The sequence below is a fragment of the Zingiber officinale genome, chromosome 9A (genome assembly GCF_018446385.1).
Source record: "Zingiber officinale cultivar Zhangliang chromosome 9A, Zo_v1.1, whole genome shotgun sequence".
Taxonomy (NCBI): Eukaryota; Viridiplantae; Streptophyta; class Magnoliopsida; order Zingiberales; family Zingiberaceae; genus Zingiber; species Zingiber officinale.
The window spans coordinates 100,641,678-100,657,453 of record NC_056002.1 but is presented as its reverse complement, the minus strand read 5'-3'; the positions used below and the strand labels follow the sequence as shown (position 1 = coordinate 100,657,453).

Here is a 15,776-nt window from a genome sequence, read left to right as displayed (position 1 = left end):
GGAACAACTAAAGCTGTAGTCTTTAATTTTAAAATACAGATAGTTTATAGAAAGCATTGTAGAACAAGGCTTTAGATTTCTTTTAAATATGTATGTATGTGTGTTACCTAGTTGATTTCACTTATAGATGCATATTTAAAAATACCCTAACAGTATTTTGAGTTTAAGAAAAGTATAAGAAAGATAAAGAAAAGAAAGTAAAAGACCAAGGCTTAAGTAGATCCCAAAGTCAAGACTTTAGGGATTTTGGCACACAAGGTGCTTATTAAAATGCCAAGGCATTATCTATTAGAAGTATTAAAAGAATAACATGTATAAGGAAGTTATAGTTAAAAAGAAAATAAGTATTTTACTTTTTTATGGCATGTACCGGACACAAGGTCCATTGGGTGGGCTCCTAGATCGCCCCCAGGCACAAGATCGCCTAGAAGTACCTTAGTAGTTTCGGGATTAGCTACCTCGACTCATATTAAGGATGCGCGCAAATTGGTACAATGCCGGGCCCAAGAGAAGTTGACTATTATTTTGAAGTATATAAGTATAAGTTTTGAACAAATGAAATAAGTTTCATATAGTTCTAAAATCAACAAGTTTAGTTCTTTATTCTACCATGTTTATTTAGTAGATGAGTAGTTTTTCATGTTTATCTATTGGATGAGCAACTTTCACATGTTTAGCTTTATTCCTAGCATGCAGTTTTATCATTGTATAGCATGATTAGCTATTAGTATTACATGAGTAGATTCCTTAGCTTTTCTTTGCTATTAGTTTGACATGAGCAGTTATGTTTATGCTTTACTTTCTTTTAGAGCATATAGTTTCTAGTTCTTTCTGTATACATGCATATTCGTGATTTTGTGAGTTAGATAGCGTTTACTAAGCAAATTTTGCTTATAGACTGCACTTCCTCTTACTGCAGATATAGGAAAGGAAAAGTTATAGAAAGGAAGGCGACAAGGAGGTGGTCGAAGGATGTGATACCAGGACTATGGAAGCCTTGGGACTAGGAAGGAGTTTCCTTTAGTTTTCTTTTTCTTTTGCTATGTTAGAAGTATTTGAGACAGTATATGTTATTTTGATGTGATTAGGACATAGTAGATGAATTGTGTTCTTGTGTGATGATTTATGGTATTGTTTTCTTTTGGTTTTGACACTTATATAACTGCGTGAGAGTTTTTTATCTGTTCCAGCCGCCTGTGACTGTGTATATAGTGTTTGTATATCAGTTTAAGGTCACCGGTACATGGGAGACTCTGCCGGAATTTTTCGGTAGAGTTTCCATGTGATTTTTAATCATACCGGTTAAGTAGAGTTAGTAGCTAAGTAACGGTCACTCTTAGAGAGTAGTAGTAGTAAGAAGAGTGGTCGTTACAGTTGGTATCAGAGCAGTTCCCATTCTCCAGCATCACACATCAACACCATCCTTGCCGTCTTCAAGTAAGAAAGTATTTAATTTTCTTTTATGCTTTCTTTATTATTTGCAGTATAGAGTATCTGCTTATATGTGCTTAGGAAAGAAGAAAATTCATGTTTTAATTTTCTATGTTTTGATACATATGCTTAGAAAGAATAGAGACAATTTTAGTTTTGTTTCTCTTATATTCATATATACATATGTTTAGAAAGGATAGAAAAGATATCAGGTATTATTCTTGGCATAACTAGATGTTAAGATAGAGGACAAGACAGTGGGGAGTCAGAAGCCCCAGTTAAGTAATTAGAACTAGAAGGACAATGATAACAAGAAAGACCCAAGCAGGAAGACGTTCGGGTAGTCTGTGAATATCCAGAGGTATTTTTAGAAGAGCTACCTGGACTATCTTCCAACAGAGAAGTAAAGTTTGAAATTGAGTTGTTTCCTGACACCAGCCTAATTTCAAAAGCTCTGTATTGAATTTCTCTAGCAGAGCTAAGAGAGTTACAAGAACAAATTCAGGAGCTACTTGACAAGGGTTTCATCCGCCCTAGTCATTCACCCCGGGGAGCTCCAGAGTTGTTCATTAAGGAGAAAGATAGATCTATGCGGATGTGCATAGATTTTAGAGCGTTGAGCAAAGTAACGGTTAAGGACAAGTACCCTCTTCCCAAAATGGATGATCTATTTGATCAGCTAAGGAGAGAAACAATGTTCTCTAAAATAGATTTGCGTTCTAGGAACTATCAGTTGAAAGTGAAAGGAGGTGATGCACCAAAACAGTCTCCAGGACCAGATATGGACACTGCGAATTTGTAGTCATGCCATTTGGTGTGACTAATGCACCTATGGTCTCCAGAGACCTTATAACAGGCCTTCCAAGGACCACTAATGGGTATGATGCGATATGAATGATAAGGACCGAGAAGTTAAGAGACTAAGGAACAAAGAGCACCGTTAGTGAAAGTCATTTGGAATCAGAAGTACGAGGAAGTTACCTAGGAGTGTGAGGACAGTGTGAGATAGAAATATCCAGAATTATTCTAAGTTCGAGGACGAACTTTTTATAAGGTATGGGGAATTGTAACAACCCAAATTTCCTCATTTTGAGCCCCAAAAGTAATTTAAAAATATTTTAAAATGCTATAGAAAAATTCTAGAGATTTTTAGAAATTTTTAGAGTATTTTTATGTAATTTTTGGAGTTCGTTTGGTATTTTTACCAAGAGGAAGAAGTTTAAAAAAAAAGTGTTGAGGCCGGGTTTTGAACCCAAGACCTCGAACCCGAACCAGGTTTTAACCGAACTCAGCCAACCAACCGGTCTGCGAGAGTTTTGTTAATCAAGTATGGAGTGAAATATATTTAAGCTATAGTTGGAATGTTTAAAATAAATTGGAATAAAAAGTGCGCGGCTGAGGGATCGAAGCCGAGACCTTTGACCCGAGCAAAACCCGCTTGACCAGCTGTGATGGCGGCCGGTGTTAATTAAGGAAAGGGATGAATAATATTTAAGCAGTAGTTAGATAATAAAATACCTAAGTTAAGAGAGGACTTAAGTTTCTCCTGTGACCTAAAACTCCCGAACCCCTCTCCTCCTCTCTCGCGACGGCGCGCGGCCAGGGTTTCCGAGAGGTTTTCTTCACCTCCTTGAGGTCGGCTCATCGAGGGGAGCACGCGGGCACAGAAGGATCGCCGGATTTGAAGCTTCACCCGAACCCTAGATTTCTCCCTTCTGGTTGTATGTCCAAGAACAAGAGGTAAGACGCTTACTCACCTGCGGTAAGAGTAGCTTTCGGATTCTTGTTTTCCATGATTTCGTTGCATGTTGTAAGGAAGGTTGGTTTTATGTTGCTGCTGTAAGTCCCAAGGGAAGAAAGGGGAAGAACGGTAGAGGTTAAGTATGTGGAAAAATTCCTTTCAAGCTTTGAAATTGGCATTTGTAGCTTTTGATTTGGGAGTAGTGTCTGCTTTCTTCATGTAGGATGAGTTTCTGGACAAATTTGGAGGTTCGTAACTCCTTTCTTTTGAGGTGTTGTGATTGGTCGAAGCAAAGTTCGGATGTAGTTCTACGTTTTGTTGATGCTTTTCTCTCCAATGTGTGATAGCTTAAGCTAGACAGTTTGTAGTAGAATCCGGATTCGATACTACATCTTGTTGCTGATGTTTTCCAATGTGTGCTAAATTAAGCTAGGTAGTTTGGTGATTTCAGTTTTGTAACAGTGAGGTTCAGTAGGGATGTAGTGGGGTAGCCTGCCTCCCTTCCTGTGGGTTGTTCATGAATTATAAAGATGAAGGTGAACTTGGCAGTGGAACTTACTAGATTCGTATTGCTGCCCTTCTATGTGGTCCTTGATGTACATCTTGATAATGGAGTTGAATTGATGCATTAGTAATGGTACATGCTTTGATGATAGAGTTGTTTGAAATGGTGTTGAGGTTGCTACATATGTGTTGATAAATAACTTGATAGTAGAGTAGATTGGTGGGCAGGTTTTAAGATTCTGTTTTTGTTTTTGCATTTGCATCTCGTGTTGATAGTTGATGCAAATGGGAGGATCTGTGACTGAATTATGATTTATTCATAGAGATGGGAATTTTGCAATGTCTTAGAAATTGCTATTCCATAGTTACTTAATGTTATTTGAATTTTAAATGAACTGTTAAGTGATACCATGAGAATAATCTGTATGAAGTCTTCTCTGAATCTTTCAATTGATGTGGGTATGAGATCTGAAATTTCACATTAATTGTAGGTCTTTAGCTGATTTGCAATTAACCGGACACGAACAACCCCTTTAGAGCTTAAGTGCAGAATTTTTCATCTTGTTCTTTAGTGGTGTAGTTTGGTTCTTCATTAAGTGTAGATTTAGTTTAGTTCTTTAGCAAATGCAGATTTTCAATAAGAGTATATTTTCTAGTTATGTTTGCTATGAGTCAAGCATGACCAGTTTTCTTTGCTATTAGATATGCACGAGTATATGGTTTAGTTTCTTTAGAGTGCAGATTTGAAGTTTACTACTTCCTTAACGAGCAAGAATAGCTCTTTAATTTAAAGCATGTGTTTCATTAAATCTTTTTAGAAGATTATAAGTAGTTATAAGTAAAGAAAGGACCAAGGTCTTGATAGGATCTCTAAATTTCAGACTTTGGGATCAGCAGCACGCCAAGTGCTCGAAGAAATGCCGAGGCATTCTATAATAAAAGAATTAGAAGATAAGAAACATTTTAGTTCTTTCCTTGCTTGTGGAAATTTTCGGTGTAGATTAAGAGGTTTCAAGTATATTCCTTTGTAGATTTGTGAGGTTCTGTTGGGTTAAAGATGTTCTTTACATGATATGATAAGTTTTGAGGAAGTCTTTAGATACGCTTTTTGATTGTGTTTGTACAGAATTGAGGAAGTCTTGCAGTTTAGAACGAGTTAGATTAATTTGTAGCATGTTAGTTTCAGATTTCATGAAAACATTTCAGCTGTAGATTTTCAGTTTTAGTTTATATATATCTATGCAACGAACTGCCTTTTATTTCAAGTATATATAAAGTTAGAATTATCTTTAAGCTTTTAGTTTCCCTTTGTTCTGCTAATAGGCAATGAACACAGAATGACTTGGATTAATTATTGGTTTATTAGGCTAATTGGAGGTTGATCCGGCAGTGATTTTGGTTTATTTTATGATGAAGTAGGTAGTGTAATCTCTTTAGTGCAGAAGTGTGGATGAGGGAGTGAAGATGAGCATATGTAATATGTTGTTTTGGTGAGTATCATGTATTAAGACTAAAAGATGATTTGAAGTGATGTAATGAATTTAACAGGTGAGAAGTATGTGAGTGTTTTAGATATGCAAGTAGTAACTTCATAGTAGAAGTTTAGTTTAGAAGGTGAGAAAAGAGAGTTAAATGTTAGATCAATTCTGAGTATGATTTCTACTCTTTCTAGATGACCCTAAATGTTGGTACAATATTTGTTTAATGACAAACCTTTCTTCTAGATAGGGTAATGGTTAGTTCAGATAACTCTTTATCATGACTAAAGGAGCAAGATTGTAGAATGAGTAGAGTTGAAGTTTACCTCATGTTAGCTAAATTTGTGTAGTTGTGATCCATTGATTTTATGATATTTGAATGTTACTGCACTATTGAGGTTTAATGTAGTTGCTTCACCTAACTGCTTAGGAGGTTTGGAATTATGGAACAACTAAAGCTGTAGTCTTTAATTTTAAAATACAGATAGTTTATAGAAAGCATTGTAGAACAAGGCTTTAGATTTCTTTTAAATATGCATGATTGTGTGTTACCTAGTTGATTTCACTTATAGATGCATATTTAAAAATACCCTAACAGTATTTTGAGTTTAAGAATAGTATAAGAAAGATAAAGAAAAGAAAGTAAAAGACCCAGGCTTAAGTAGATCCCAAAGTCAAGACTTTAGGGATTTTGACACACAAGATGCTTATTAAAATGTCAAGGCATTATATATTAGAAGTATTAAAAGAATAACAAGTATAAGGAAGTTATAGTTAAAATGAAAATAAGTATTTTACTTTTTAATGGCATGTACCGGACACAAGGTCCATTGGGTGGGCTCCTAGATCGCCCCTAGGCACAAGATCGCCTAGAAGTACCTTAGTAGTTTCGGGATTAGCTACCTCGACTCATATTAAGGATGCGCGTAAATTGGTACAATGCCGGGCCCAAGAGAAGTTGATTATTATTTTGAAGTATATAAGTATAAGTTTTGAACAAATGAAATAAGTTTCATATAGTTCTAAAATCAACAAGTTTAGTTCTTTATTCTACCATGTTTAGTTAGTAGATGAGTAGTTTTTCATGTTTACCTATTGGATGAGCAGCTTTCACATGTTTAGCTTTATTCCTAGCATGTAGTTTTATCCTTGTATAGCATGATTAGCTATTAGTATTACATGAGTAGATTCCTTAGCTTTTCTTTGCTATTAGTTTGACATGAACAGTTATGTTTATGCTTTACTTTCTTTTAGAGCATATAGTTTCTAGTTCTTTCTATATACATGTATATTCGTGTTTTTGTGAGTTAGATAGCGTTTACTAAGCAAATTTTGCTTATAGACTGCACTTCCTCTTACTGCAGATACAGGAAAGGAAAAGATATAGAAAGGAAGGCGACAAGGAGGTGGTCGCAGGATGTGATACCAGGACTATGGAAGCCTTGGGACTAGGAAGGAGTTTCCTTTAGTTTTCTTTTTCTTTTGCTATGTTAGAAGTATTTGAGACAGTATATGTTATTTTGATGTGATTAGGACGTAGTAGATGAATTGTGTTCTTGTGTGATGATTTGTGGTATTGTTTTCTTTTGGGTTTGACACTTATATAACTGCGTGAGAGTTTTTTATCTGTTCCAGCCGCCTGTGACTGTGTATATAGTGTTTGTATATCAGTTTAAGGTCACCGGTACAGGGGAGACTCTGCCGGAATTTTTCGGTAGAGTTTCCATGTGGTTTTTAATCATACCGGTAAAGTAGAGTTAGTAGCTAAGTAACGGTCACTTTTAGAGAGTAGTAGTAGTAAGAAGAGTGGTCGTTACAAACACCTCGGTAGATCTCAAGAACACTACTCTAATTGGTGTCACTAAGGATAGAGATAAGGAGCTTAGTTTGGTATCTTACTTCCTTATGAAAGAGTTGTCTCTCCTTTTAAGGAAGTACCCTAGATGTCCATGAACGGGTTACCCCTGTCACTAAGGCCCCTCGGGTGTACGATCTAGGTTATTCTCTTTACGAGATAGGCAATTCCTACACAATCAATTAACACGATATAGAGATTAAGTAGTAAAAAAAAAGCAAGCGAAATCATCCAATGAAATAGAGGCAAAAGTATGAGTCTTACATCAAACCAATCCACAACTACCCCCTCATCCTAGAACAAGGAATCTACTCCATAGACGCCGGAGAAAAACCCGAAGACATAATGTTAAGCATACAATTCTCAAACAATAAGAGAGAAAGAGAAAAGACGTGTATGCAATGACGACGAGTGATCTTCGGATCCAATTCTTTGCTTCTGGAGTCGATGTGGTGAAGAGGGATAACTGGATGGAGGTCATGGATGGCGTGGAATGACACTAAGTCGATTCTCTCCCTGACGGCTCGCTTCCCAGCTCTCCCCTCTTGAGGAAAAGGGTTAAAACCCTTTTATAGGCTAGGGCGCGACTTCGGCAGCACGACCATGTAAGGATGGAACAACCATGCCCTTTCTTGTCTCTGGCTGCACTACACGGCTCTGCCAATTGGCACGACTGTGTGAACTTTAGGCTCGACTCCTGGGACACAGATATGTAGGGTTGTACGACCATTCCTTGCTTGGCTTCAGTCATGGGGGGCACGACCGTGCAGGGTTGCACGACCGTGCACTGATCTACCTCTGGTTAGCCACACGGCCGTGTAAGAGTTGCATGGTCATGCACTGCTCCTCTCCTGTTTAGCCACATGGCCGTGCGAGGTTTCACGATCGTGTTCTCTGGCTCGTTCTGGTGAGTCGACAATTGCTATTTTTGCTCTGAAATTTGTCCCTATCAACACAAAACCAAACAAAGAGCAGATATCCGAACAAAAGAGTCTATATGATGAGTACATGATAAAAGAGGTGATAATGCAAAGAATATATACATATAAAGCAAGTGAATGTGCATTAAAACATGCATAAACGATCATATTATTTACACACATCACACCCCCAGACTTGAACCTTTGCTTGTCCTCAAGCAAAATGCTGCAAACTATGTTCATGAGCGCCTGACAATGTTTCATAATCCCTAGTGCATTCACCTAACTTTATCAACTAGTTTCATTTATAAGCACGATTATGGAGTAATCTAAATATGACCTAATCATAAGTTCTTTATGCTCGGTGCAATAAGTAACTAAAACTCTTCAAGTTTCAATTTTCTGTCCTAGTTAAGTCGTCATACAATTGAGTTCCTAATGTTCCCGATGATAGACACTTACCTGCCACACTTGGTTCGTTTTCCTTAAATTACACAAGGTCTCAAAGGATACTACTCGGAATCAAGAGAAACATAACATTCATTTCCCCAGTAACCTAACTCAGTCTCAAAGGGGTGAAGAGTTAGTTTTCACTCACGACAACTTTTTTTTTTATCCCTTATTCAATTTTTTTTTAGTGCTAAAGAGGTGTAGCACTAAACACAAATGCATATGTTGGAATTTATATTTTTCCAAATGAGCTTCCATGATCCGAGGTCATCCATTAACAAAAATGTAAATAAGAAATCACCATGGGAACAAAATTACTAAACAATTTGGATGAATCATACCTATTTCAAAAATATTTCTACTATTCAAGTTTAAGTACTTAAGTGTAGTGAAAATAAAATCCTTAAGGTTAGACCAAAACTTATACCAAACTCCATACAATACTTAGCTTATTTCATGCTACTAAAGATAGAAAAAGGAGATACACCAAACATACTAACACTAATTTGATAACGCATGAACTAAGAAAATGCTAGTTATTTTGCTATCAGACAAGTAGCAGAAAAAGTAGAAGGTTTGATATTCTCAAGTGTGAAATACGAAACGAATAAACAAAACAAAGTGCAAATGAGATGCAAATAGAAATATGAAATGAATAAACAAAACAAACTAATAAAATATGCAAAATAGAAAAATAAAATATGCAGAAAGAAAAGAAAACTCAACTCGACTCAGATTGTGCAGACACAACACCCACCCCCCGGACTTAAACTTTTCATCGTCCCGATGAAATCAATACGGTGACAGGGGTGGGGGATAAGGGGGTCCCTGATGTGTGCCAAGGGGAAATCTAGGCATATCAGGAAGATGACCAAGGTGTTGATGATATTGATAAAGGACATCTACTTGTTGTCTAGTGATATCTATATCATCCATAAAATTCCTCATTCTTTCCTGGTCTACCTCATAGTCCTGAACGAACCCTGTCACCTGACTATGGAAGTCTCTAGTAAGCTGAAAATGATCATGTACCTCCCTAAACTGGTCGTCAGATAGCTTGAAGCGACCCTCCAACAATCATTGTTGGGTATTTTTCTTCTCATGAAGGGAGTCTAAGGAGGCACGGAAATCAGAAAAATCAAATCTAGAGGATCCCGTGCCATAGGCAAAAGAGTGCTTAGGAGGTTCCGAAAATCCGGAAGGCTGGGGGAATCCTGATGATGAGGGCTCTTGGTGGTACTCGGTTTCTTCTATAATGAAGGGGACAGTTTCGGGAATAAAGTCAGTAATCACCCAGTTTGCAAGGTTGCGAACTGAAGTGCGCTCGGGGCAAGGAAGGGGTAATGTCAAACCATTGTTCCTAGGGAAGGTGAACCCATTCTCATCCCGACAAATCATCTTCATCGCAAGACAAGAATCGATGTCGATCTTGTCATTACCATGAATAACCTCTAATCCATCAAGCTCACAACCCAAATTGACTACTATTTGGGTGATCAATCCACCAAACACTATCATCCCCAAAGATGCTTTAGTCGCTCTCAACAAATTTTGTAGGAAATGAAATCCGGAATCAAAATTCACTTTATTTAACATCGCCCAAAGAGAATAGAGCTCTACCTTTCTAACCACCCTATCACTCTCTCCTTGACCAAAGATCGTTTTGCTCATCACTCGGTGGAGGTATCTAAAGGTCGGGTTTTGCATGCGGGATGCCTTAGCTCTAGAAGTTTCGTAAGGGTCCTTTGATCAGGTTATTGATGTCCAAAACTCATTCCATCTAATCTCATCATCAAATCCACGGGCACCACCAAGAGGTAAACCAAAACAATTATTAAAATCACTAAAATTCCACTGAACTTCTTTATTCACCATCCTAAAAGTTATGAACCCTGTGTAGTCATCCTCAGAAGAAAATTTAACATCAATCGAACTCAAAAATTGAAGGACTAGCAATCTAAAGAAGTAATCATCCAATCTAAAGAGGTAAGTCGGTGAATGGGCGTACATAATATTATTCCAATCTAAAGAAGTAATCATCCAATCTACATCATCCATAATTCCTAGCATATCTAAAGTAGCGGGATCCATATATTTAGTGCATGTAATTTTTCTAGCGACAAGGATATTATATCTAGCCTTTTGTTCATGATTTTTAAAGATAATATTGAACTCGTTTTCGTTACCTTTGTCGCGTGCCACCCTTTGTCCTTTGCCTTTGGAAGAAGACGCCTTCCCTTTGCCTTTATCATCTCCTGGTGCATCTCCTTCGCCAGATCCACTGCTTCCTCGATCTGCGACATTGTGTGCAAGGTTTTGAAGAATTTCTTGTGGAGATGGGTCTTGAGGATGGGAGAGGAGGAGAAGGAAGGAAAATAGGGAAGTTGCTTCTCTCTTTCCAAATTTGTGGCTTGAAGAAGTGTTAGATCTAGATGTAGATCTAAGCAAAAATGAACTCTAGAGGTGGGAATTAGGGGTTTGATGAGATGTAGTGGGGAAGAGAAGGCTTTTGGGAGGGAAGGAGATGGAAATTAGGGCTTTTAGACGAGTAGGCGGTGCACATGGGCACGACCGTGTCTTATAGACACGACCGGGTTAGGTGAAGTTCTGCACGGCCATGCCGATTGGCACAACCTCCTCTTTTCTCCCCTCGGCCAAAGTCGCACGGTCGTGCCAATTGGCACGACCAATTCCTCCTTCTCTACATAGGTCGCACGGCCGTGCCAATTGGCACGACCTGAGTCTTCTTCCTCTTTGGCGGTCTTGCACGGCCGTGTCAATCGGCACGACCCGTGTTCTCCTCTTCTCATAGGCCACATGGTTGTGCAAGGTTGCACGACTCGTGGCCTTGATCCCTCTGTTGGCTTCGCTCGGCTGTGTGGGGTCACACGACTGACTCCTTTAAGCGCACGGAGACCCGCCTTTCGCCATTTTGGTTCCTCTGACGCCTCCACACCCATGAAAGACTCATGGCTAGCTCATGGAGGCTCTGCACATCCTGAAAATGAATACCCAAAAAAAAAAATAATCAAAGTACTCGACTTGAACTTACTAGAGAAATAAAATGATGAACGGAATGATGAACTAAAAGGAAAACCCGTTGGGTTGCCTCCCAAGAAGCGCTTGTTTTAGGTCTTTAGCTTGACCCCATTTCAGTTAATGAGAACTAAACCCGTGGAAGCACGACTCTCCTCCTAGTGTTAATGCTCCAGTCTGCACCTTTAGTTTCGCTCGTGCATGACAAATGTACTTCTTATTGCTCGCTGGAGGGCATCTCTCTTAGAAACTGCACTCCTCGACTTTGTGTACGTTCATCTTGCTCGAATTTCCCGGAGAAGAGGAGTTGCTGATAGAAGAATAAGATAAATTAAATTCAATCCTTTCTTTGCCGATCTCCAAGGATAACTTGTGACTTTTCATATCAATGAGGGCTCCAGTTGTGGCAAGGAATGGTATTCCAAGGATGATCGGTATCTTGGGATCCTCCTCCATATCTAGGATAATGAAATATGTGGGGATGATGCATTCACCTACTTCTACTAGCACGTCCTCTACTATTCCCATAGGGTATCTACATGAATGATCAGATAATTGTAATGTCATAGTAGTCAGTTTAATGTTCTAGAGTCCCAGCTTCTTACATAAGGAGTACGGAAGTAGGCTAACACTGGCTCCCAAGTCACAGAAAGCTCTCTGTATGAGTTCAAAACCAATTTTACAAGGTATGGAAAACTCCCTAGATCTTGAAGTTTTGGTGGAATATTTGCCATAAGTAGAGCGCTGCAATTCTCGGTTAATGCTAGAGTTTCAAAGTCGCCCTTTTACCTCCTATTAGATAAAATTCCCTTTAAGAACTTTACGAACTTCGACATTTGGTGAAGTGCATCTATCAGTGGTACTTCTACTCAAATTTTCTTAATCTTCTTCAGGAATCGGTTGAACTCTTCATCCTTCTGGGATGTTATCGGTTTCTGATGGAAAGGAATCGTCTGACTTTGTGGGGGAATTTGAAGAGTTCCTTCAACTTTCTTGGTAAGCTCCTCTCTATCCCTGTTCTAGATCTGATTTGGCACTAGGGGAGAGGGCTCTTCCTCTGAGTTAGGTCCTTTCTGAGTAATAATTTGGGGGTCTCCCATAGTTCGTCCGCTCCTTAGCTCGATGCGGTTGTAGTGTTCCACTCGGTTTATATCTGACTTTCTTGGAAATGTTCCCTGTGCTCTTGAGAAGGACTGGGCTATCTGGGCTATTTGGCTGTCTTGTATCTTTTGATGTTTCTCAGAATTTTTCATTCTTTGAGTCAATAGCTTGATCTCATTCTTCATCTCTTTTTACTCTGAGAGGACTTCTTCAAGCATCTTTTCAATTCTGAACAGCTGTGAAGGTTGCTGTTGATAAGTTTGTTGTCCAGATGAGTAGCTCTGTTGCCCAGGTTGATAGCTTTGTTTTGCTGGCACTTGGTCTTGATTGTTCCGGTATGAGAAATTTGGGTGGTTCCTCCATCCAGGGCTATATGTGTTGGAGTACGGATTGTTTTGCTTTTGGTTGTACCTGACTATCACATCGCATTGCTCAAGTTGGTTTATCTGCGCTTGTATTGGCCCTAAGGGGCAAGTATCTTGAGCATGATCCGTACTTCCGCAAGTTTCGCAAACACAAACTATTACATTGGCCGTGTTGTTTCCCATGCCCTCAAACTTCTTGGTCAAAGCGTCTAGCTTTGCAAATATGAGTGTGACTGCATCTATGTTGAATTTTCCTGACGCCTTTATTGGATTCCCTGATAAAGATCCACCAGATCTTTCAGTTGCCCACTGGTAGTGATTCTGTGCCACATTCTCTATGATCTCTTTAGCTTCATTAAGGCTCTTGTTCATTAGTGCTCCTCCTGCTGCAAGTCAAGGGATACCTTCGTGTGATAGTTGATTCCATTGTAGAAGGTGTGTAGAAGCAACCATTTCTCAAGGTCATGATGGGGACACTGTCTCAGCATACTCTTGAATCTGTCCCAGGCTTTAAATAATGATTCTGAGTCTATCTGTTTGAAGCTAGCGATCAAGTTCCTCATGTAGGCAATTTTGCTTGGTGGGTAGAACTTGTCCAGAAATTTCTACTAACACTGCTCCCAAGACGATATGCTGTTTGCTGGAAGGGAATTTAGCCACTGCTTGGCTCTGCCTTTCAGGAAAAATCCAAAAAGAAGCAATCTTACTGATTCTGGAGGGACTCCGTTCACTTTCATGGTACCAAAAATCTCTTAGAAAAGCTCTAAGTGGTGGTTTGGATCATCATGCGGTCCTCCTCCAAATTGATTCTGCTGAACCATGTGAATTACTGCAGGCTTGATTTCAAAATTGTTAGCTTCAATTGGCAGTCGAGTGATGCTAGATCGAACCCCTCGTGCATAAGGTGTTGCGTAGTCCTTCAACAGTTTGTCAGCCATCACTGAAGATTCTTGTACTGCTTGAAATGCTTTTTGAAGGTTTCTTCTTCTCAAGAAAGTCCTATCGATCTCTGGATCGAATGATAGAAGTTGTCCTGAAAGATTAGTTCTTCGCATGCGAAAACAAGATATGAAATATAGTTAAGAAGAGAGTTGAAATAATAATAATTTTTTTTAGCGTTTTAATAAAAATACAGAAAATAAGGAAAAACAAGAATAAAATTATTTATCTCTAAATGTAAAATATTAGAAAAAGGAAAGATAAAGGAAAAAGAAAACAAAGTCTAGTATAATATAATATGATTACCACAAATGTTATTGACGCAGTCCCCGGCAACAGTGCCAAAAACTTGTTATGATTCTGTAAGTTTACGGATTCGTCGTCAGTAATAAAGATTATCGATTCCACGAGGACTGGTTATAAGCACTAGCGATGGCTCACTTAGGATTAGCTAAACTATCGATGGTTGTAAGTTATCTAAAGAAAAGGGGTTTGGAGACGGAAATGAGAACTAGCAAAGAAGAAGTAATAGACTTGGTTTATGAAGAGTCCTAGGAGTTCGGTTTCATTATGGTGGTATTGATGTATCACATTCTATCCTTTACTCATTGTCCATCAACATGCATTCGCCGGAAGCTGAAGTATCTATTCTTAGGTACCAAATAAAGAAGATCCCTATGAAATCCTGTTACGGTTAACCCCTGTCACTAGGGTACCTCGGTAGATCACAAGAACACTACTCTAATTAGTGTCACTAAGGATAGAGATAAGGAGCTTAGTTTGGTCTCTTACTTCCTTGTGGAGGAGTTGTCTCTCCTTTCAAGGAAGTATCCTAGATGTTCGTGAATGGGTTACCCCTGTCACTAGGGCCCCTCGGGTGTACGATCTAGGATATTCTCTCTACGAGATAGGCAATCCCTACACAATCAATTAACATGATATAGAGATCGAGTAGTTGAAACAAAGCAAGCGAAATCATCCAATGAAATAGAGGAAAAAGTATGAGTCTTACATCAAACCAATCCACAACTACCCTCTCATCCTAGAACAAGGAATCTACTCCATAGACGCCGGAGAAAAACCCGAAGACATAATGTTAAGCATACAATTCTCAAACAATTAGAGAGAAAGAGAAAAGATGCTTATCCAACGACGACGAGTGATCTTCGGATCCAATCCTTTGCTTCTGGAGTCGATGTGGTGAAGAAGGATCACTGGACGGAGGTCCTGGATGGCGTGGAACAACACCAAGTCGATTCTCTCCCTGACGGCTCGCTTCCCAGCTCTCCCCCTTGAGGAAAAGGGTTAAAACCCTTTTATAGGCTAGGGCGCGATTGCGGTGGTACGACCATGTAAGGATGACACGGCCGTGCCCTTTCTTGTCTCTGGCTGCACTACACGGCCGTGCTAATTGGCACAGCTGTGTGAACTTTGGGCTTGGCTCCTGGGACACGGTCGTGCAGGGTTGCACAGTCGTTCCTTGCTTGGCTTCGGTCGTGGGGGTTGCACGACCGTGCACTGATCTACCTTTGGTTGGCCACACGACCGTGTAAGAGTTGCATGACCGTGCATTGTTCCTCTCCTATTTGGCCACACGGCCGTGCGAGGTTGCATGACCGTGTTCTCTGGCTCATTCCGGTGCGTCGACAATCACTGTTTTTGCTTCAAAAGTTGTCCCTGTCAACACAAAATCTAACAAAGAGCAGATGCCCAAACAAAAGAGCATATATGATGAGTACATGATAAAAGAGGCGATAATCCAAAGAATATATATATATATATATATATATATATAAAGCAAGTGAATGTGCGTTAAAACATGCATAAATGATCATATTATTTATGCACATCAGCCACCTTCGTGAGCACCTAGTGTTATTTTTTTTATTGTTTTTGAGTTTTGGGTTTAAAGTATAGTAATTAAGTTATTATTTTTTAAAAAAATAACATGTGTGT

The 15,776-nt window shown here is 39.1% G+C and overlaps 1 non-coding gene across 1 annotated transcript; it reads left to right on the top strand.

Annotated features, from left to right (window-relative positions):
• The first annotated feature begins 13,340 nt into the window (after positions 1–13,340).
• LOC122022106 lies at positions 13,341–13,446 on the top strand. Its single transcript, XR_006122846.1, has one exon. It is a non-coding gene; the product is annotated as a small nucleolar RNA R71 (small nucleolar RNA).
• Positions 13,447–15,776: the final 2,330 nt, after the last annotated feature.